General features: G+C 37.6%; 1 protein-coding gene and 1 long non-coding RNA gene across 2 annotated transcripts in view; both read right to left on the reverse strand.

Moving 5' to 3' along the window:
* LOC140236156 (tumor protein p53-inducible protein 11-like) overlaps nt 1-23,260 on the reverse strand; it is a 257,396-nt gene extending 234,136 nt beyond the window's left edge. Inside the window, exon 1 of the mRNA XM_072316124.1 lies at nt 23,097-23,260. The gene's annotated coding sequence lies outside the window, so the exon portion shown is untranslated. The remainder of the gene's footprint in view (nt 1-23,096) is intronic.
* On the reverse strand, nt 5,959-8,424 carry LOC140235574 (uncharacterized). The gene is made up of 3 exons (XR_011901697.1): nt 8,298-8,424; nt 6,335-6,489; nt 5,959-6,031 (listed from the first exon to the last, which is right to left on the reverse strand). It is a non-coding gene; the product is annotated as an uncharacterized lncRNA (long non-coding RNA).
* Nucleotides 23,261-24,217: the final 957 nt, after the last annotated feature.

Genomic DNA, 24,217 nt, shown 5'->3' on the forward strand with positions numbered 1-24,217 from the left:
AACCTTACCCTAAACAAGTGTTATTTAGGTAGATAAAAACACAAACTTGCACACTAATTAGGCGGTGTCAGGGCATCCTGTATTAGTCTTGCCTGTTGATGTTGTTGGCACAACAGTTTTTATTCCTCTTTCTTTCCCGGCTTGAGAGAATATATTTTACTGGAGTCAACTATTGCTATTCAAATTCTTCCCGAAGGCTGACATTATGAGCATTTGCTGAAATCCACATAAATGGGTTATTAAGGGCTAAAGGGCTGGTATATTACTGGTTGAGGTGAGAATTCAGCTTTTAACTTGTTGCAAGATACTTAGAAACCACTTCATGAAATTTCGAAAAGCATACAATTTTAAGAGGAATTCAGAGTTTATTTGATGAAAATTGGTTTTTGAAGTGGCTGAGATATCCAAAAACAAAGCAAAAAAACAAAGTGATTCGAATAAAAGGTGGGCCCTACCTTTTATAAGGATTACTTTGTTTTGGATACCTCAGCCACTTCAAAACCAACTTTCATCAAATGAACTCTGAATTTCTCTTGGAATTATATGCTCTTTCATGTTTCTCATTATCTCAAAAACTCTTCATCAAAAAATGTTGGAAACCTCAAGCCCCATCTCAATCGAAACTATACCATCCCTTTAACCCGTTGAGGACGAGTCCCGAGTATACTCGGGCAGGTGTCTATGGGAAATGCGTGTTGTAGCAAAATCAGTCCGTCCTCAACGGGTTAACGAATGGGTCCATAGGTTTAAAGCAGTGTTGTAACAATAGATTGATATACTCTTGTATGTTGAGTTGTCTTCAAAACCTGTTCCAGAAATGTCACTTCGTACGTTTCATGAGTGTTTTCTTCTTTTTTTTTAATTCAGAAATTTTCCTCACCTCTTATCAACTTCGTCTGCACTTCCGCCCCTCGGAACGTTCCTCCTCTTCATGACGACGCCTCGAGACACTCTCTTAATTTCTAGGATTTATTTTTAAGTCCTAAGGATTTATTTCTTTAAGTCCTAGCGGACTGTAGATACGGACAGAACCTTAGGACTTAAAAGTAAGTCTTAGCTAGGATTTAAAAATTTAAGTCTATGTTCGACTTAAATTTCAAGTCTATAGGATTTATTTTTTAAGTCTTATTAGATTACATTTAAATCTTTCTTAGACTTGTTTTTAGAATAAATCCAGCTTGGATTTAAACGACAAAAGACTTATTTTAAGCCTTCCTTGGATTTATTTCAGATAAATCCATCATGGATTTAAAATCAGACTACTGAAAATGACAGCCAGTTGATGCACTTTCTTCACATGTAAAGGTCTATTTATTTTAACAAAATCAAACTGATGCATTTTTCACAAACATCGATAAGTTACAAAATATAGAGATGATTGTCATACACATGTAGGCTCCAGAAAAAATGAAATACGACATGATGAAAACAGAGCATATTTTGCAATAGTCTCAGATGGTCACATCTTCACATTCATGTTACTGATGCTTTTTTCACTGTGTTCTGTAAACAAGTTACTAGACGACTGGAACCTTCATTGCCAAATAGATTACTTTTTTCACGTTTTTTTTTTTAAATCTTGCAAGATGACTCCATACGACTCGATTCACTTTCATTTTATGTATTTCTTTCCCTGGTGAGCATCGTTAAGTCGTAAGATGGAAACTATGAACAAATATAAGATTATATCATAATGAATTCTAATAACTTAAATTTTAGAAATGATGCTGTGTAATAAACAATACAGCCTCCATTAAGTTGACGTTTAGATTTACACGATTTGTACGTCCCATGCATGCAATGTAAAGAATTATTTGATTTTTTGGAATGATGCATAGTATAAATTTAATCAAGAGGGAAGTAAAGGCCAAAATTAGTGTAATCAAGAGAAGAAATTTCCCTACACAGAATGGTGTAAAGACTATGAAAATCAGCTACGAAATAAGGAAGATATGCCTCTTTTCAATTTCACACATTTCCAGAAAACAGATCTTGTCCAGTCTTTATGAACGTCCAAATGAGGGAATTGATGATGTCATTCCTTCAAAATATTTTTACACTTTTCACCTGCATGTATTTGCATATTCATGTTTTCTGAAAACGTGTTACATTTCCTTATTTCTTACCAGACTTTCCTAATTTTTCCACTATTCCGTAGAGAAAATTTACAATTGAATCCAAACTGTATTACATACAACAGTAGGGAGCAAGATCTATGTAAACTCTGAAGTAAATTCACCTTAAAACATTAAGAAGCTCAAATAACAATTAACATTCTAAACTTACTTCTAAAATTCCTTGAATATCGATTGTCTGAAATGGATTTACATAAGTACATTTCCATACTGCATTTTGGTAGACAAAATGTTTGACAAAAGAATATACAAATTCCTGCTTAATCTATTGATATTTAAGAATCCATCTCAACTGATGACAGGGAACCATCTCAAGAGACTGTTCAAGTGAGATGGACCACTAGTTTCTTAATTACTTTGATGTCATATCTCGTAACAAAGCACTATGTTGAAGTGATGCAATCTGAATTTTTAACTAGAATTATCACTCATTGTGATTAATATACCCCCACCCACAACTGAGGGAATTAGCTCAACCAGGATTATTTTTTCTTACTTTTTAATAAAGAAAAAAATTACCATGGCAATGCACTGTTCCACCTCTCAAATCAAGTGCTCAAAAACTGAGTGAGCAAGATAAATAAACTGACGATTTCTATGGTTTTTAATTTTACTAAAAATTGTGTAACCATGGCAACACAATGTTGGACATTAAGAAAAAAAATGAAGTTTGCACAACTAAAGGCCCTATATCATAGCCGTCATATGTGCCAAATTTCAAGCTAAATGCTAAAAGGGTGAGGGGTTTAGTTGAATTCACATTACTGTATCATTTTCATGCAAAATATACTGTTACCATGGCAACACATTTTCCACACTGACAAAAGATTTTTTGCACATCTAGGTAATGCAGAGGTAACATGTGCCAAATTTGAAGCCAAAATGCTCTGATGTTTGTATGATTTTCATTGAAAATGCACCGTTACTATGGCAACACATTGTTTAACAATGATGAAATATGAAGTTTGCATATTTCTGAACTACAATGGTTGCATGTGCCAAATTTCAAGCCAAATGCTCAAAGACTGAGGGAGTTACCTGAATCCAAAATATTTTTGTACGATTTTCATTCAAACTATGTTGTTACCATGGCAACACAATGATCAACAATGACAAAAGGTTAAGTTTGCACATCTACGTACCATAGTGGTCAGGTGTGCCAAATTTCAAGCTAAATGCTCAAAGACAGAGGTTGTTACATGAATCCACAATATCTTTGTATGCATTTTAGTGAAAAGATGCTGTTACTATGGCAACGCATTGTTCACCATTGAGGAAAGATTAAGTTTGCACATCTATATGCTAAAGTTGTTGCATGTGCCAAATGTCAAGCCAATTACTCAAAGAGTGAGGAGTTAACTGAATCCACAATGTTTTTGTATGATTTTCATTCAAAATATGCCGTTACCATGGCAACACACTGATCGACACTTACGAAAGAATACGTTTACACATCTACATACCACAGTGGTCTGTTGTGCCAAATTTCTAGCTAAATGCTCGAAGACTAAAGGAAGTGAGCTGAATCCACAATATTTTTGTATGTTTTTTTGGTTTAAAAAAAGCTGTTACCATGGCAAAGCATTGCTCACCACATTGTTTCCATATCTATATACCATAGTGGTCATGTGTGCCAAATTTCAAGTCAAATGCTCTAAATTTGTTTAAGGTGCCCACCTGCGCTGAATCTATCCTTCCTCGTGGGTTCAAGCACATACTTTGGCTGGAAAACCAAAGTTTATTTCTTTGTAAATAGAGAGTTTCATATTAAAGTGTTTAGCCACAACGTCATAATGAAAATAGCAACAAATCAGCGCTCAATAAATGTGATGGACAATGGCTCAACAACACTGTGGGAGTGATGAAAATTAGGTAATCTTTGAATAATTACAAAAGTGTTCAGGGGAACTTAAAACTTTCTTCTTTCAATTTAAATCAATGCAGATCTGGCATTACTTTTTTTTTTCATCATCAACCAGACATAATATACAGAAAACAAGCCAAAGATGAACAATAAATAAATTGAAACTGGACGTGTATAAAAACTTGAAATATTGTTTAAATGTTCACGTAGCAATGCAAATGCAAAAGTGAGGCACATACATAAAGGATAGTACCTCTAAAGGTAACATTGCGGCATGAACTTTCCTTATTGTGTTATTTTCATTTAAAAATGCACACACACAAAAAAAAAAAATTACAAGGAAACTTTACTACAACCAGGGCATGACAGATATGCTTCTTGTGTGCATGGATTTGTAGCTCAATATAAATGGAAAAGTGAGGCACACATAACATAACTCAATATCCATGAGTCAAACATTATGCATGATAGTATCTTCAAAGGAAATATTGCAGCATTTTACCTGTGTTACTTTGATTTAAGAATTCACCGAAAATTAAGAAAACTTTGCTGCACATCAGGGCAAGTCAGATATGCTTCTTGTGTTTGTGGCACAATGTCGGAAAATCTTACTAGCATCATACACTGACGTGTTCTTGAAGTTCGTGGCTAATGCCCAGAACGAAGCCCTCACTTGGGATTGTAGTAGTACATGAATATGCCGCCACAAAATCAAAGAATGCTTCAAGCACCCAAGCATATTTGACGATGAAGACACAGTGGGCTTTAAAGAGTCTGTCAAATTCTTGCTTCTGGTCATCTCCAGCCTGGACTTAGTATGGTCTCGTCCAGGATGAGAAAATACTGGATGTACGTCTAGTCACTCCCTTATCTGACTAAGCAGGGCTGGCTGAAGGTGGCACCTTTAGCATCACTGAACTTCGCGCTTCTCGCTCGTGATGTATACGTTTCGCGCGGATCAACTTGGCGTTTCCCGTTTGCTAGGGCTTTCAGGTGGGAGAATCTCCAGATCAGAAGATGCTTGGGGCTGGGGTTGGAGTCTCTGCATCAGCAATGCCATGAACATTGGTTCCTACCTGAAAAGAGATTAAACATGTATAGCACTACTGATATTTCGAACTAAATTTCACTTGAATCGTTTGAGCAAATGACAAAGACTACAATTATTATCAAATAAACTTTGCATTACATAGAGGGAAGTTAAGTTCTCAGTGAGAGGGCACTCTGGAGGGAAAAATATTAAAATATAATTTTACATATTGATCTTAAATACAATATTCATCACATAACTTTTAGTTTGTGATGTACAAGTAAATATTTCTGATATATTTCAGAACATATTATTTTAAAACATTTTGTCTCATCTGGTAAACCTCAAAGCCTTGAAAAAAATTCCCAGAAATCAGATTACTTTTTGCCATCATCGGGGTGGGGCCTACTTGATATTTACATGTTCCAGACTCATAAGATATTTGATATACATATTATTACAAATCAATAGAAGTCAGCATGCATTTCTAATCCGTAATTTAATGAATTTAAAAGAAAACTGTCAAAACACGGTAGATACCCCTACACAATACTCATTGCTGAATGTTCTAAAGTTTGTTTGAGAAGAATCGCTTCAAAAACACTGATATATCAGAGAAGAAAACTTTGCATTTCTCACGACAGCATGAGAAATTCAGATTTTTAAATTCCACCTGTTACTGAGTACTTGCAGATTCTACACGAGTCTTGCTTTGTAAGATACGAAGCTAAAATATTCTTCTCTAAACATGAGCTGGTACTTAAAAGCCCAATGAAACATGCATATTGATAATTCTCAAAATTGGAAGCTCAATGATTTGATCATAAACTGATTTCAAGTCTATAAACATTAAGCATATACTGTACTTACAGGCACATAGTAATTCTGCACCAGGTACTGCTGGGCATCCCTCGGGAGCATGAGAGATCCTCTCCCTTTCTTGTACATGGGGATGTTGGGTCTGTGAAGCATCGCTGCAAGTAGTGACATTCCACAAAATTCCTATAGAATGGAACACAATACAAAATATTTTTTTTTTCAACTTTAAGTATTTCACACATTCTCTTTAACATATTAGATATGACGTATTGTATAAGCTCTGACAATCCCTAACATTCAGTTTTCGACTTATTATCAATATCAGTCTATGAAGAGCAAACTCGTACACATTCACTTTCCTGAAAGGTGTAATAGCAATGAAGCATAAACAAATGAGTAAGTTTTACTCTTACACTTTGGACAGAAATTGTTCTAGTAATTATAATCAATGCCACAAGATCTATGAGGATTGGCGGAAGGACTTACTGTCTCCATCCATGTCTTCACATCTTCTTACGATGTCTTGCAACTAAGGGTAGTTTCGCTTGGCAAGTGCAAGATTCTATTGACGTAAAATGGCCCCCATCTGTTCACCATCTCCTGCACTTTTCTCGGTACAACTGGGCAAAGTCCGCATTGATCTGAAAATAAACACAAAAACTGTGAAATATCAGTGATAAGGAAGTGGAAAATGAAAAACAGAAACGCTTGACAAAAAAAAAAGGAAGAAAACAAATATGCTTCGGGGGTATAAACGGTCGCCATAGCCACATTTTTAGATTTTTATGTAATTAATTATTTCTTATTGGTCTCGAGGGTTGTATTTCATGCTGGAGGAAAAAATGAGACCGATATCTCTGATTTTTGTTTCAGATGTTATCGTTAAAATCAATTTTTAGAAATACCAGGGATGTCTTGCATATCTAAACACCAAGAAGGGATAGTCCTGACAGAGTACTTCTTGGAGTACAAATTATACAAATAACAGGTAATTTGCATTCCCTTTATCTTAAAAAATATCAAAAGTAAAAAATAAAAAAAAAGGCCTCATATATTGTAAAACTTCACTACATTCTCTCACTGGTGTATGTGATGCTTAAAGCATACATCTCGGCCAGAAGTGTAGATCTGTAGAATTTTTAAGTCTAGATCCTTCTACTCAAACACAGATCACCACATTGATTATGCTACAAAGAGAAAGACTGGAGTAGAATATCTTTATCCAGGCGCGAAATCTTGTTCCATTGCACGAGTTAATCCCATACATTATTTGTTTCATACAACGCCTTCAACAATAACACTAAGAGACGTACTAGTTCAAGAAAGAGTCTTGAATTCAGTGCAGAAATGGCAACCATAAGGCCTAGGTGTCCAGGCCTACTACTGAGTGGTAGTAATAATAGTAGAAGTATTTTCATGGAATGCAAATCAGTAGCACAATCACATGTACGCAGCCGAGTGCAAGTAGCATTGAAGTTGATTATTCCAGTAAAATGAGTGACATGATGCACGCTTGATAGTAAGAGTGTTGAGTGCACACGCCAAAGGTAATTGTTCATTGTGACATCAGACTCAGTAGACCTAGTCATGCAATGGAACAGAAACTGTTTATTAATTGTAGACCCCCTATTTTAATATGGGAGTCAATGGAAATTGGTGATGTCAGCCAATATGGCCCATGCGATAGAAGTTTTTACAGTTCAGAGCTTGACGCCACTGCACTGGCATTGCAACATTGGCGCCCTAAACCCTGGGGCGCTCATCACATAGCCTCAGGGGGCTTCGTGTTTGGGCTGGTCGCAGTTCTATTTTATTAGTGCCCATAGGGTCTACGTACTATTGGTGGCCTATAAACACAACATTAAAAATTAAACCCATCGAACAGCATATGCCCTACATTTTATCACAGCATAGGGCATGATAAGACCTAGAACTGTGCCTTTCTACGTAGAAATTGATAAATTAAACCTTACAAGAGTGTAGGAAGGGGTGAACTGACACTAACTTGTTACTGTTACTCAGTCAGTGTTAGACGACAGTTGAGTTAGGCCTACGCTACAGTAGCCTGTCGTTATTGCCCATAGCTTTACCTTTCAGTCAAGACACCAACATCGTAAATCATTTAGGTCTATAGGTAGAATGGGCGCTTTATAAGAGTCCCTGTTACACTTGTACTTGCAGTTTCACCGAGATAGAGCCCCCACAATACTAGTATAACGTTAGCCTACATGTAACTTGCTACAATGTTTGGATAGACACATTAGCCATGAACAGCTAACGTTAGCACTGGCGCTTTCAAAGGGATGGACAGCGCTGTATACAGCGGCAAGGCTCAAACTCGCCAAAAATGTAGGGCGGTTAGTGCACATCTTAACATCTTTTATCTTTGGTTACTGAGTCCCAGAGTTATCAAACACATTCTTAAGCATGCATACAGTAATATGCTCACCTTTAAGCAACTTGGTCAAGCTTCCGTCAGATCATGCCCTCAAAAAACTCCGGCCTGCATGACTTCTGCCTTCAAGACCAACTCAACTGTTCGAGTCAATAGCGTTTGTTTGCAAATGGTCGATAAGACGTCGACTACTTGCACTGAATGTACAATATGTGTGTGTATGACTACGCTATCGCTAGCATCGCATGAAGCAAAGTGACGGCCAGCGCCAATTCCGGTTTTAGGCGGTTCAAGATAGCGCATGACGTCATTTACAAGTCATCTGATTGGCTGAAAGTTTAAGTCCTTGTTAGATTTAGATTGCGAACAGCTTCGACACTCAACTTTTAATCGAAGCCACCTAAAATAAGTCTTAAAGACTTAAAATATTTTAAGTCGTAAGAAAGATTTAAAATTTAAGTCCTAGAAATTAAGAGAGCAAGAGGGGGAGCGGCCACTAATCACGCCTCGTCTCTTCACAAATATGGAATTCGATCTCGCGACAACGGCCACATTCAATCTGCTGTGTCAACAGCAATTTGGGAGCCTTAGAAAGTGACTCTCGACGTCTTCCTTGCCACGTTTTCACCCTCTGTTTTTGTTCAATCTGTATCTCTCAATATCTTTTATTTTTTCTCCTTCTCTCTATCTCTCGGTAGGCTTGTCTATCTTTATGTCTATTTGTCCCTTTGTCTTACTATTGACAGAGCATCCTACATGAAAATTACAAATACAACAAAGCTCAAGGATGCTGGAGTTTCACTTAACACTAGGCATATTGTAATTTGGGAATATAATGACAAATCAAATCAATTTGTGCAACTAAAATTTAAAAGTAATAAATGACTTTAAATATGTAACAGACATGATGATAAATATGCATTATGCAGAACATTATACCAAAGACTTTACACCATTGGGTTTTATCCTGTTTGTTTCTAAATTGTATTGACCTTTAAAGGGAATTCTTATTCGTTTCACAATTTAGAGGCTTATGATTCATAACAGTTGTAAAAAAACAGATATAAATGCATAAGAAAAAGACAAAATCATACACTCACAAGTGTGGAGATGAGATGTTTGGGAATTAGGACAGAACAATGCATGCTTATTTTTGATAATGTCAACCCATGACAAAAGAGAATACTGTACACATGTCATACAATGTATTTCATGGGTAAAGTATTTTGCAACTTGGGACTTGTACAACAACTTTGCGAGTCTTTGAATTGGCAATCAAGAACTACATTGATAAAATGAGAAAGAAGTGTATGTTACAGTCCTTTTCTAAGAGAAAAACTAAGCAATTTCAAACTTGGAGAAAACCTGCAATGCATTTTGTTTCACAAGATGCGATATTTTGCAAGTTGATCATTTCCCAAAAGTTGAGTTACCTTGCAAATTTTAGAATTAATAAAAACACTTCGAAACACATACTATACAGTACAAGACATGGGACTTCATCTGCTTTGATGAAACACTGACCTATAGCACAATGACCCACAGAACTCTGCACACTGACATTGCTGACTGGCAGCTTGTGGACACCAATTACCACTGGTGAGCAGTAGCTCAATCATTTGTGACTTGTGCACCTCAACTACCATCAAGGAAAAAGGATGGGGACACAATCTTTGCTTTAAAGTGGTAGACTTGATACAGAAATTTAAGATTAACAAAAAACACAAAGGTGAATGCAGATAAATTTATTTGATAATGAAAAGAAAATGATAATTGAATATAAGCGTATCAGGGCAATTACCCCCCGGCTAATTACTGGTTAGTGATAAGGTTAAAGATTAGGGTTAGGGTTGGGTTTATGGTTAGGAGTTTAGGTTAGGGTTAGGATTAGGGTTAGAGTCAGGGGAAGGGTCCGGGGTAATTGCCCAGGGGGTAATTGCCCTAGACCTGAATACAAGCCCTTTAACTGCCCTTTAAGATTACTATGACACAACACGTAGCTCTGACCATGACTAGGTCTATTAACTCTGTCTCATTTTCTCATTCATTATCAATGACCACGTTCACATGGTCATGCTACCATGGATGATGGTTCTCATTAATGGCAGACAAATTAGCTCATGACTAAGAGCAACATTCATGCAGCACTTATCCTTGATGACAAGACTCACAGTGTTAGTTAAGGTTGATACAACTCTAAGGTTGCTGTGCCCTTTATCGATCGGTGCACGTCCTGGACGGGAGTATATCATGCAGACCTGCCAAAAGCCACTCATTTCCACCAATGATCTTGTTCTTCCATAGAGATCAGTTCTTTCCAATCTCAGTATGCATGCAGAATATTGCCCGATTTCCCAACACAGAAGCCCTTTGTTTACATTATCAGCTTCCAGCTGCCTGGCGCCTCACCTGAGCAGAGCACACACTTTAGTGCACATATATATGCAAATTTCAAATATGCACAGCTTGAACTCCTTAGTGCCTTGACCTTCAAAAACACATGAATATTCCTGGATCCCTACCAAAATTTCCTCATCAGTTCCTTGAGTCATTAACAACTTTTCCTGAAGGTTTCATCAAAATCTGTTCACAACTTTTTTCAGTTATTTTGCACTCAGACAAACAAACAAAGAAAAAACAAACTTGATGAAAACATAACCCCCTTCCTTGGTGGCAGTAACAAGGAGTTCTATTGACACAGTCTTCAACTGATGTAAGAGGCCCTAAGGGTGTTGCTATCAAGAAAGTTTAATAGCAAATTACAATTTAATATAATTTGGTTCAGACAGCTCCATGTAAACCTTAACTAGTAAAAGACTGGAGAGCTATGCAGTTGTATTCATGCACCTGTCTTACTGTTAGTATGCAATAAAAACAAGAGAAGCCATATTTATGTGGTGCTTACAGGCAAAATATAGTTCTCAGAAGGGCTCAAATTTCATCTGCCAACATTTGGAATTTGCGGCAATACACTAAAAGGGCCTACCAGGACACTTGTCAGGCTGACGCAATTTGCCAGGATGATGAGTTCTTTTGGAGTATATTGAGATCAAAAGAGTAATATAATTTTGATCACGTGCATATATGCTGAAGAGCCCTCCCCTATGGTATTGGATAGGTAGAACATTACATGATGATTGATCGTGCCCTAGCAATCATATTTCCAAACTAGCTGCATGTGATTCACTCTCGTGAGGAATATTAGTGGATACTGCTATGGCCTCATTTGTCAATTATCAATTACTGGTAACAAAACATTACAAAGCAAACAGAATCAGTTATATTCTCGGATTGCAATAACTGTCGGCATACCATTGTGACTAATGTTTTGCATTTTTGTCATTACCCCGGGGAAATTTTGATGTCACATTGTTATTTCACACATTTTTACATGCATATCGTTGCTGGGGCGACAAGACCTCTATCTGAAATTTTGGTGAAAATAACTTTTTTTTAATTAATGGTCAAATAATCTGTTAAGTGATGTCCTGTCCAAATCCTAGCTGTCTTACCCCCAAAGTAAAACCATCATAGCATGTCAAAGGAAAGGCTCTCCCATTTGATGCAGTACATGCTTTTGCTGCCATGGTTTTTTTTTTTTCGTAGTTTTTTTTTTTTTCTCTCCTGAGCATTTGACACTTTGTAGATATGAGGTCTTGTCCCCCCAGTGACAATATATGTGTCCACTTTTAGCAAAAAAAATAACATTTTCTGCAGGTGTACAGAAACTATGTTTTACCTTTGAGAATAAGCTAACATTGTACCAAAAGTCATGCTTGGAAAGTAAAGCAATGCAGGCTTAGAGCCAAAAAAAAAAAATCAAAAAAAAAAATCAAAGACTTTCAAGTCAACACGACCAATCACTCCACAACTGGAGTGCATGCCATTTTCCCTCAGTCCAATTTCCACAGTGTTAGGATTTTCAAAAGGGGTTTACGGTGCACCAAGGGGACAGACCCTGCACAGCTTGTGAAGTTGTAAATCTCTCTCATCTGAGAGAAGGAAGAATTTAAGATGAATCGGAGGCAGGGACAGGATGAAAGAATGAGGGAAAGTAAATGTCAGCATTGAACTAACAAACAGTGATGCCGGCTCACAAGTGCGGCGCGTGATTCATGGGACACATGAGCCGGGGGTAGAGAAGTTTTACGGCATTCATCGTTTGTTACTGAACGTACTGCCAGTGTAGCATCCTAGCCTCACAAAGTCTCAGGCAAGGTCTGTTTGTACAATCTCCACTGAAATGCTACAACAGAAGGCCTCATCACCTTTTTAATAGTCCATACACAAAACTGTTAGTCAAATTTTATGAATCTCAGTGCTCCCATCACTAGGTAATCACATCATTTCCCAGAGACTCCAACCCCAAGCACCTTCTGATCTGGAGATTCTCCCGCCCGAAACCCCTAGCAAACGGGAGACTCCAAGTTGATGTGTGCGAAGCGCGAAGTTCCTAGGGTTCTAGATGTTCTCTGGTGCTGAACATACGATAGCAATAAGTAAGAAATGCTTTCCACCGGGAGACACAGAGCCAGGGCGGGAGAAATCAAATCTCAAGCGGGAGAACGGGAGATTTTGCAAAAATGGGCTTTCGGCGGGAGATCTCCCGTCGAAAACGGGAGAGTTGGAGTCTCTGATTTCCTTACCTACAGGAATGCTCTCATCCATCCCAGATGGTATGGTTCCACAGTATCTCATCTGTACAATATCTATTTATACTTTCAAGAGATATGTCATAACATAACTGCATGACAGGTAGATCGACAGTCCTGGAAACATCTTAACCCATTGAGGACGAGTCCCGAGTATACTCGGGCAAGCGTCTATGGGAAATGTGTGTTGCACATACATGTAGCAAAATCAAACCATCCTCAATGGGTTAACCCCTCCCTCCCAAGGCTCTGAAATCCCACAGCCTTTGCACAGGACCCACTAACTTGCCATGGTATAGGCAAAGGGCTTTATGACTCATTACTATACATACTTCCTAGTGGTCCATCTTGTCACTGTTGATTTGTTTCCTACATATGAAGAGCTTAATTATTGCAAAATGTGTTAAGTGTCATTTTAGAAAAAAAAATACACTAGCAAAATAAAAGCTTTTCAATGATACCGTACCTCACTTCGTCGGTTGAGAATGATAAGGGCGTTAAGTTCTCACAAAACCCATAGTGTTCGAGACAACTTAATGCCCTTCTCATTCTCAACAGACGCCTTGTTAACCAACAAGAAATATTCTTTAACCCGTTGAGGACGAGTCCTGAGTATACTCGGGCACGTGTCTACGGGACATGCGTGTTGTAGCAAAATCCTTCCATTCTCAATGGGTTAAGCTATGATGAATAATATTCCACATTTTATAATTTTTTTTTTACTTTTTATTTTTTTATTTTTTTTTATTTTTTATTTTTTAGCTTTTGTTGGAAATATCTCAGCTTGGCAAAAATGGAGTTAATTTGAGCAATTAAACTCTTCATAGAACTTTTTTTTTCACATTCATTGCATGTACGGTGCAACACTTTAATAACACTCCCAAAACCCGGGTTCTCATTTGTTGTGATGTAATCTTAAATTAAAGAACACTAAAGCATGGTTAAAACACAAGCAGGCACTGGCTTACAAGAGTCATGGAAATAATGTCATATGTTTGTATTGTACAGTGGAGCATCTTAACCCGTTCCATACCGTCTGAATTCTGAAATGCCCATAAACTTAAAGGGGCTCTTACAGTACTGATTGAGGTGAGAATTCAGGTTTATAACATTTTTTGGTGAGATTATGAGAATAGAGAAACCTCTTATGAAATATGAAAGAGCATGTAATTTCAGGATGGATTCAACGTTTATTTGATGAAAATTGGTCTTGAAATGGCTGAGATATCGAAAAAAGTGATCCTAATAAAATTGACATCCCATGACTTTTACTAGGATCTCTTTGTTTTACCTTGCTTTTGAATATCTCAGTCATTTCAAAACCGATTTTCATCGAAGATTCCCCTTAGAATTGTATGCTCTTTAACATTTCATAGAGTGGTTTCTAAATATCTCACAAAACGTACCAAGCTGAATCCTCACGTCACCCAGTACTGTACAGTCCCTTTAATATGCAAGCCAACAGGTTCCTGTAAGGAACGGATTAAGAAAAGGGATTCTTACATTTTATAACAACTTCCAGGCTACATGTATACTACACACTTGAATAGTGCAGTGAGAATGAACCCACCAGGGAAATAAGTGAAAGTGCACACATCAATCCCTCCAATTACATCTTCCCTTCATGCCTACTCAGCCTTCTCCAAATGCCTGCTATTAGATGGCTTTGACTGCATTTATTCTGGATTGTGAGAAGAGTAAATCGATAAATAACATTGTGTTTCATGCAAACAGGTAGCATTTCAAAAAAGCTACATTTTTTCCTCTCAACCATGGCATTAATGAGAATAAAACTTTCTACTGGAAAGGTATGTGGTACTGTCTTTGTGTTTGAGGCACAAAAGTGAATCTGCTGAGCCTCTACATTATGTAAGGTGTGAATAGGACAAGTTGCATGCTGCACAAACTGTTAGGATTCTTGAGAAAGGGAAGAACAGATTCCTATTCTGGTGGTTCAGATAGTCTTGACAGAAGTCTATCGTTGCCATGTGAACGGAGAGTGGAAAGATAATGGAAAGTGTGAGGCAAGCATTCAGTCTGTAGTAAATAAGGCATGCACTGATACACCATCGAGCAACATCACTATCTTGAAGATGGCAGGAACGCTGAATTCGCCTTGTGTTTAAAGATAATATAAAGTTTTGGTACCTCAAAAGTTTCCCTGAATTTCCTTGTCTTAGTTTTAGGTTAAAGTACCTTTCATATAACTAACACTGTGAGACTTACTCACCCCAAAGTGCTGTCATGTCTTAGTAATCATGCAATTAACCTGCGACCAGCAGCCCCATACACATAGCGTAATGGGGCTTCGCATTGTAGTATTCAGGATCATGAAAGATTTAGTATCGCGGGTAAATATCAACTTAAAGGGAGAGCTACATACACTGAATACTACAGCCAGCACACTGGCACACATCACATGCGCACAAATTTCAAATCCATGAACGGAAGATGTTTGTGTGCGCATGCGCTGGCCATCAATTCAGTGTAGCTCTCCCAAGGTCCTCTCGACCGAGTCACATTCAGTCATCAATTCAAACAGAAAGGGACTATTGGCAAAACCAAACGTTGCCCGAAGCCTGTTTTCAATACTTCAACTTAACTAGTAAGTCTTCAAATTGAAGAAATTTTTGGATTTTAAGTTGATACATGTATTTACCCGCGATACTTAATCTTTCATGATCCTAATACTACAATGCGAAGCCCCATTACGCTATGCGTATGGGGCTGCTGGTCACAGTTAGCTATGCGTATGGGGCTGCACACCGCTGGTCACAGTTGTCATGCAATAATGGTTTCGTACAATACGTGTACTACCTCGCCGCCGTACGGCGGCGGCTCTGATACGAAACCATTATTGCATGATTACTAAGACATGAAGCACTTTGGGGTGAGTAAGTCTCACAGTGTTAGTTATATGAAAGGTACTTTAACCTGAAACACAAACTAAGACAAGGAAATTCAGGGAAACTTTTGAGGTACCTAAACTTTATATTATCTTTAACCCATTTAGGATGGGCTGATTTTGCTATTACACGCAATTCCCATAGACACCTGCCCGAGTATACTCGGGGCTTGTCCTCAACGGGCTAAAAGCTTTCAATATCAACGGTGCATTGAAACAAAACAAGTGGTTTTGGACTGAAATGTCATGGTAGGACTGCTCACCACAAATAAAAAGAAAAGAAACAAACTGAAACAAAACAGTATACAGTGTGTTTTCTTGAATAAAACATCCCTGAATTAACTGGCATGGGTGGGGAAAATGTCCTTTCCATTATCTTTCCACTCTCTGGGGAAAGTGTCCTCTGTTTTGTTTTGACTGAAAATAATCTTGCCTCTTAAAAATACGAGCTGCAAGTAGGCAGATTATTGAGACTAAGAAACATTGAGACACGGAAGCAGAACTCTGCATATATCAACAAGATGAGTGAAATTGCAAATCTTTACTTATTTCGGAGGCCTTCGCACATACATGTACACATCACATTTATGACATATTGTATTATCACATGTGCATTGTATAATTTTATGTGTGTGTGTGTGGGTGCAAATCATAATCTCAGTTCAGGATTATAGGCAACTAATAATATCATTGAATGGCACAGTAAATGGTGCTTTGGCTGTCATTGTTGTTGCTTTTATGTTCATCTTTTGCAAATAATCTGATTCATGTCAAATTACTGGCCAGTATGTGCAGAGGTGACTTAAAATTAATTATATAACTTTAACATTAAAACTCTTTTTATCTTTTGGTATGTACTGGCTGTTGCACTGCTACAGGGCCGGTGGAGCGTTTTCATAAGTGTGTGTGGGGGGGGGGGGGGGGGGGGGCACTTCCGGGTTTCATAAGTTATTAGTCCTCAGCTCATCTCTCCCCTTTGACTTCCAGGTTTCTTTAGCTAACAAGCAAAAAAAAAAAAGAATAAAATAAGAGGTCTTCAGCTCATCTTTCTCCTTCCACTTCTGGGTTTCTTCAGCTGACAAGCAAAAAAAAAAAAAAAAAAAAAAAAAAAAAAAAAAAAGGGGGGGGGGGGGGGTTGGGGGTCTTCACACTTCAAGATCTCTAACTATTTCTTTTTAGTGCCAAAGTGATGACACCTTTTATGTATGCCTGTGTATGGTGCACAAAAAGCAGGGGGCCCGAGCCAAAAAAAAAAACACATCTTCTTAATTCTCCTTATTCACCTCAAACACTGGAGAGATTTTTGCTCCCTTTAAACTCTTTGAAAACGGGTTAATTCTGCTACAACATGCATTTCCCATAGACACTTGCCCAAGTATACTCGGGACAACACAGACACTTTTACATCTCTCTCTCTCTCTCTCGCTCTCTCTCTCTCTGACACACACACACATACATATTTGCATTACCACTTATAACTTTTATGTTTTGATATTCAAAGCGCCTGGGGCAGTAAAGCCACTTCTAATGAATTAGGAGTATGGATGGCTGCATAAGAATTCCGCTTCTCAGCACACCCCAAGAGAAACCTACCGTGGCAGTGATGGCACAAAATGAATATCTGATCAAGTGCTTGGGGTTAGAGCTAGTATGAATTCATACATTTGCTTAACCCGTTGAGGATAGTTTGATTTTGCTACACCACACATTTCCTATAGACACCTGCCCGAGTATACTCGGACTTGTCCTCCACAGGTGTGCGTGCTACAATTGCAGTTGGGCCTTGAGATGACAAAACAATGTACATACTATATGTCAAAAATTCATGAAAATTGACTTTTATAGTCACATATTTTAGCTTATTTCAGCATAATCTAGCTCTTGACCAAATCTTAAAATAAGAACCCATTCCACTCTGGAATTTACAAGCTGAATTGATTTGTTATAATCAGCTTTTGACATCTAAAATGCTCTCAATTATTGCATTACTGTTTTTGTCACTTATCATTTCGCATCACTAACATTACAGTTGGGGAGTTCTGGTGGCAAGAATTTGAGTGCAAGGTAACTGTAGACATCTGTGCATTGAGTGTATCTGGGTCAAATATGTGCATTTTAATGCCTTGAGATTATTTTCTGGCACTGGCTGGTTAATTTTTGCCCGGCAGGAATGTCGCATTTAAAAAAAATGACTTTAAATTGAATTATAACTGATGAAAATCATTATATCCCTTTTGTAACTCCTCTTCTTCATAACAAATACCCCTGACTGAAAGCATTTTTTTTTTCATTTTTGTCAGGATAATCACGTTTTAAATGACTTCTTTTGATTTGGTTTTTCAACACACAGGTACTTGTTGGATTTGGTTACTGTATTTCTGCAATGAAAAAAGTGCATTCAGTTAAAGTGAACATTACCCATAAAGGGATGATTTCTCTCTTTCTTGTAAAATGATTGTTAGATGGCAAAAAAGAGGGATATTTCCATGTGGATGTGTGTGCTTGTGTGGAAAGGGGGGGGGGGGTGAGGGGGCAATTATCTAAGTAACATTGTTGTCATTCCAGGATATCATATATCCAAAGTCAATCAAAAATCAATAAATTGTTCTGTACAGATTCAATACTGGTACTTATTGTGGTCCTGAGTAGATAAACCAATGCTCTGAAAAAACACACAACATTATACACTGAACATGAATGATGATGTAAGACTAGGAGGCTCACATATTCCAGTAATGTGGCAATGCAATTTCACAGTACAATACCACTTGTTTAACAGCTTCATATGTGCAAAATTTAAGCATACTTAAATTTTATTTTGTTCTGCTCCCTTGAGCACCCAATCATGCATTCTTATATGAAGCTGCTACGTCATCACCATTGTTCATAATTGATTTCTTTTGAATTCTGAAGACATTTTCATTCCCCATCCGTAATCACTATAAATTCTGAACCCCTGTACCAAGTATAAAGAATTTACAGGTATGTTCAAATGGAAAGCATGAAATCGTCTGCAAGTCTCTTTTTAACAAGGATTGGAATACCTGCCTCAGAGACCTTTACAGGAAAATCAACGACTGCATTTTTAATCTTGGCGTATAGGCAAGAAAGGCATTATGTACCAACCTGGTAATCCCATTCATGATGGGATGTCCTACCTGCACTGTAGATAGTGTAGCAGAGGAAAATAATCTACTCTTCAGGTGAAAATTACACTTGAAACCCATGCAAGTGGAAGATTGACATTGATCACATCAGAGGTGAGATCACCATATTGATATGACCCTATTCAGATAGGGAAAATTGCCCACTTCAGATAATATGAAAAAATACCCTCTTCAGACAGGAAAGTAGCCAGACATGCGTAAGAGAATCAATTCTACTTAGATTCGTACATGTGCAAGCTCTTAACCCGTTGAGGATGGGCTGATTTTGCTACAACACGCATTTCCCATAGACACCTTCCTGAGTATACTCAGGACTCGTCCTCAACGGGTTCAAAATGCAAAAGTATGATCCTATTCAGATAGAACAGTCATATGAGTCTATTCTATGTGAAATGTATAATTCTGTCAACTAAACGTGATCTTGATCTGTAATATATAACCTTAGCATGCATAAATAATAAGATAAATTTGTACCTTGTTGTCATAGATGTTATCAGTATCAAGTGAGCAAGTATTATTATATCAAGACTAAATTACCATGATTCTACAAATTGTGGGCTCATACATACACACAAACATATTCACTGAATTCCTTTAAACCTCAAGTATACATATATTCAGTAATCCTCCGATATTGTCCGTCTTGAAAGCTATACCCTTCTTCCACAGAGGTACAGAATCACATAACAATAATAATTATGTACTTTTTGTCACAGAGCCCAATCAAAATGGGACATAGGAATGTTGTTTAATCATGACTTTATTCAAGTTCAAGAAAGTGTGAGAATAACAAGTATACAAAAGAACCAGGTCCACCGTTTCATTCAAAATGAATGGCAGGTTTAGACACGTATTGCACTCTTAAAGCAAGAATAAGGATACATCTTCATTGCTCACTTAAATATATGATATTTTTATCAATGTTAAGTAGTACAGCAGTCAAAGACCTGGCACTGCAAAATAAAGATGTACATTGATAGAAGTTCTGATGCTGGAACAATCGACTCATGAGCATCTGAAAAACCATCCATGAATACCCCTTTTAAAGGTTCTGTTTACCTTTGGGAGCAGTGATTTAAAAAATGTTCAAGATATCACTTTTGATGCATATGTGTAGGTCAGTTGTATCACAAAACATCCTACCATATAAAATTTTTGCAATAAAGCCTAAAATATAAGGAGATATCACTATTTTTCTCATTAAACCATAACTGTAGACGGTTTAGTCTGGAAAAATTTTTATTATTACAACTGTTCACATTTTGTACAATACTTAACATCGATTATACTGGTTCAAATTTTCTACATTGGTTGTTTCTATCCCTAACTCACATTTTAAAACTGTTTTGAAGCACTTATGCTGGGTTTTTGTTTCATCTGCAAAAATGGTAAATTATGCCTTCAAAAGTCACTTGGGCACAAGTGAACAGTGCAGTATTCATCTTGCCATTTATTGCACAAATACCACCAGAGAGATAACTCATATCATCCTTGTCCGAACTCCATGAGTTTTATATGTTTAGTTTGTTTACACTCTCAACAAAGAGTAAGAGTCCTCCAACTTTAACCCGTTGAGGACGGGCTGATTTTGCTACAACACACATTTCCCATAGACACCTAGGGGGTCCGAGTATACTCGGGACTCGTCCTCAACGGGTTAACCTGTAACATCTTTTCAAATTGATTATTTTGCACAATTAATTGAAAGAGTGGAATAAAAGTAAAAGTAAAATCAATATTATCTTTCCACAGAACCCTCTAGTTTTTATGTCTTTATTTTGTTACCACAGAGATGTTCTTCAGACAGTTAGTTCTCTGTGAAGAGATGCTCAATGTGTGTAATTATGATTTAACTCTTTATGTGCCATGGTGGAAACCCCCTGTGTGCCACGTTATTCTGAGACACGAAGGTAGTCATGCTTTGAGAAAGAATTCTGTTTTTCCAATCTGTATAACTTCTACAAATTTCTGTTAGGATGGGCATAATAGTAGGCAAAGTTAAAGAGGAATGCCAAGCTTCATTTCGATATAAATTGTATGACGAATCTATTTTCAATTTTTCTTTTGAATGACCAGTTGCTACATTAGTATTAAAGGCATGACTTTTGCACATAAAACCGTGACAGAAACTTAGAATGTGCGAGCAAATCTAGTTGGGAACATCGCTTGATAGTCGATCTCCACATAGAATGCAAGCCGTATATGAGAGGAACAAAAGCACAAGAAACGCTTTCATTGTGCCGCGCGCGGGATTAGCAGTAATTAGCGGTTTATCGATCGGTCTTGGCGGCTTTGTCTGTTGAGCAGAATATGCGAAGTTGGCACGCCGTCGATTGAGTCGGACGTGCGAACGTGGCACATAAAGAGTTAAAAGGCATAATATGTGACCGCCCTGTTCGAAACCCACACAAAGTAGCAGACGATTTTCTGCAGTGGACCAAAGTATTGACCCACTCAATATTTTTTCTCTTTAGTTTGTTTTATCTAGGAGAGATTTTATTTTCTACCTACTGTCAAAATCTGACAGCTTAATACAAAACCAAACTGGAGATACATATTCTAAGGATCATATTTTTTGTTTGTTTCCAGAAAGGATGCTGTTTCAATTTCAAATGGGAAGTACTATATTTTCATTGATTTACAAATTAATACTCTTGCAGAGCATGCTTGATTGACCATTATCTTTAAATCCTCCTTTCTCCCTTTTCTATGAAAGCTGCATAAAGCTCTCTCTCTTTTAGTACTTCTTACATCCTTTGAATGTGTACAGATTGTCCAATTTAAACAATATAATTTTAAAGCTTACAGTTTACTCTTTAAAACTACAATGCAATTGAGGAAGAGAAAATACATTTTGGTCTTTTTTAGTTGGTTTTGAGGTGGCCATTTACATTTAGTTGATCTTATTTATGAAGAAGAACTTAGTTCTTTAGACAAAAAAAAAAAAACAAAGAACAAAGAAACAAAAACCAAAAAAAAAAGGCATATGATATCTATAATTACACTCTAGTCACTGAGTAAATCCCCTTCATTCTTAGACTTGTTTCTGTTGCAGAATTGTCAGGTGTCTCATTTTCTTTAAAAAAAAATGACTGTTTAAAAAACAAACAAACAAACAAACACATTAACAGACTACAGTTCCTGTTCATCTTTCAAATAGGCAATTCATTCTTGCACATTTCTTCCTTGAGCATTTTATTGGGGAATAGCACATTTCAGGAATTTATCCAGTTCCAGTGTTCAAGTCTTTCTCAACAACAACAACAACAACAACAACAACAACAATAAATGAGATGCTGGGATTCATTACAAGTCTAATGATCAATCCAATGAAAATGATGAAGAATGATCATTCTTGCATCAAAACATCAGAATTCTCCCAGGACTTGGCAGGTTAACCCGTTGAAGACTAGTCTCGAGTATACCTGGGCAGGTGTCTATGGGAAATGGTGTGTTATAGCCAAATCAGTCCATCCTAAAAAGGTTAACCTGGTACAAAGTAGATGCTGATATACTGTTGCTGGAAACCTCTGGCTCAAGGTGCTGAGGGTCTAAAGAAAAACCCCATGGTGGAAGGATGCTTTTAACCCGTTGAGGATGAGTCCCAAGTATACTCAGGCAAGTGTCTATGGGAAATGCATTTTGTGGCAAAAATAGTACCCGGTACACTTGAATGTCAACAGGGCGATCACCAAACCCAGCTGGGGGTAACACCATGCAATAAGCTATACCTCTACCTCATTGCAGACTCAAAGAGTGGTTGTAAACCCATTAGCTAGTATTGGATCAAGTCAAAACAAATGAAAATGATACTTTGGATATAAAATCAAGGGAACTGCATTGATCATGTCTTATTCAACTGCTTTGACTTATTAAAATTTCATTGTACGTGTGGCTAGGTGGGTAAGTGCAGGGAGCTGAGGGTACATGGGAAAGTGTGTTTGCGTACACGTGTTTGTGCTTTGTTTGCAATCTTGAATGAATGAATGGATTGAATTTATTATCCAGTATCTTTAGTAAATTTATTAATGCAATACCGGTATTAATAATTGCATATGTTTGCAAACTCATTTGTGGTTTATCGAGGGAAACTGTACCTTACTACACACAATAACATATTCTATCTTACCTTTGGCGACAAGAAAGTGCTGATGAGAGAACGAGATTGCACCCTGACAGTGCAGCCAAAAGAAAGGGAGGGGTAGATGCAAGCCCGTCCACCTGCTAGCCCCTGCACAGTGGTCACTGCTCAACTCTCAGAGCCGGGGATGCGGGCGGCTGCTCTGGCGTGAGTCCACTGGGCCAACAGTGGGAACGAACTCCAAGCTTGGAAACTTAAATAGAATCGCATGTGCCTCTAAAGGTATGATTTGAGATGGATTCCTCTGAAATAACAGTCAGAACGGGTTCAGCTTCAAAAGGCTGTCGCTGTAAAATTTCTTGCACAGTTGCAGCAGTTTTGTGCCGTGGTAATGTCCCACCAGTCGCCAGGGGAGCCGTGAAGCCGAGGTGTCACTGGCCGTAGGCGTTCTGGGAGCGCATCTCATATGCTCGGAGTAAATTCTGGATCTAGACATTGGTATTTCCGCACAAGAAGCACACACACCGCTTTGCAGCCGCAGCGGTCGCCCTTCTTTGAAGTTACGGGGCACTCTCAGACTACTGTATTACGGGGGCGTGAGTGGGTGGAGGTGGGGGAGGGCGGAGGGGATGGGCGTCGTGGATCTAACTCTATGAACGGATTTGTACGCAAAGAAGGAGGAAAGTAGTGAACGAATTAATGAGTTAACGATTTAATACAACAATCAATGAATAAGAAATGAACGAATGAAGAAATGAACGAATGAATGGTTCATTGTGTAGTGAATGAATGACTATCCCAGTATTATCCCTATCGGATATTAAAGACATCTGATAATTCTTTTGAAGATAGACATATTAAGTGTCATAGGTATGCTTATGTGCTAATAAATTTGTATGAACTCCAAATTAGATGGTGATTACACAAGTGTTCAGGATTTTCTAGCAGATAGCAAGCACATTGGCAAGCAGGGTGCGTTTTTTCGGCACTTGAATCTCAGAATGTTCGCACTTTTTTTTTCTTCATATATTAAGAGTCTTGTCTTGACTTCGCCGTTTATCTTCTTACAGGACTACATGTATTTAATAATGATAACAATGATGATGATAACAACGATTGGCTAATATTGATGATGATGGTGGTGATAATGATGTTAAAAATTAACTTAT

This window comes from Diadema setosum, chromosome 12, assembly GCF_964275005.1.
Source record: "Diadema setosum chromosome 12, eeDiaSeto1, whole genome shotgun sequence".
Lineage (NCBI taxonomy): Eukaryota > Metazoa > Echinodermata > Echinoidea > Diadematoida > Diadematidae > Diadema > Diadema setosum.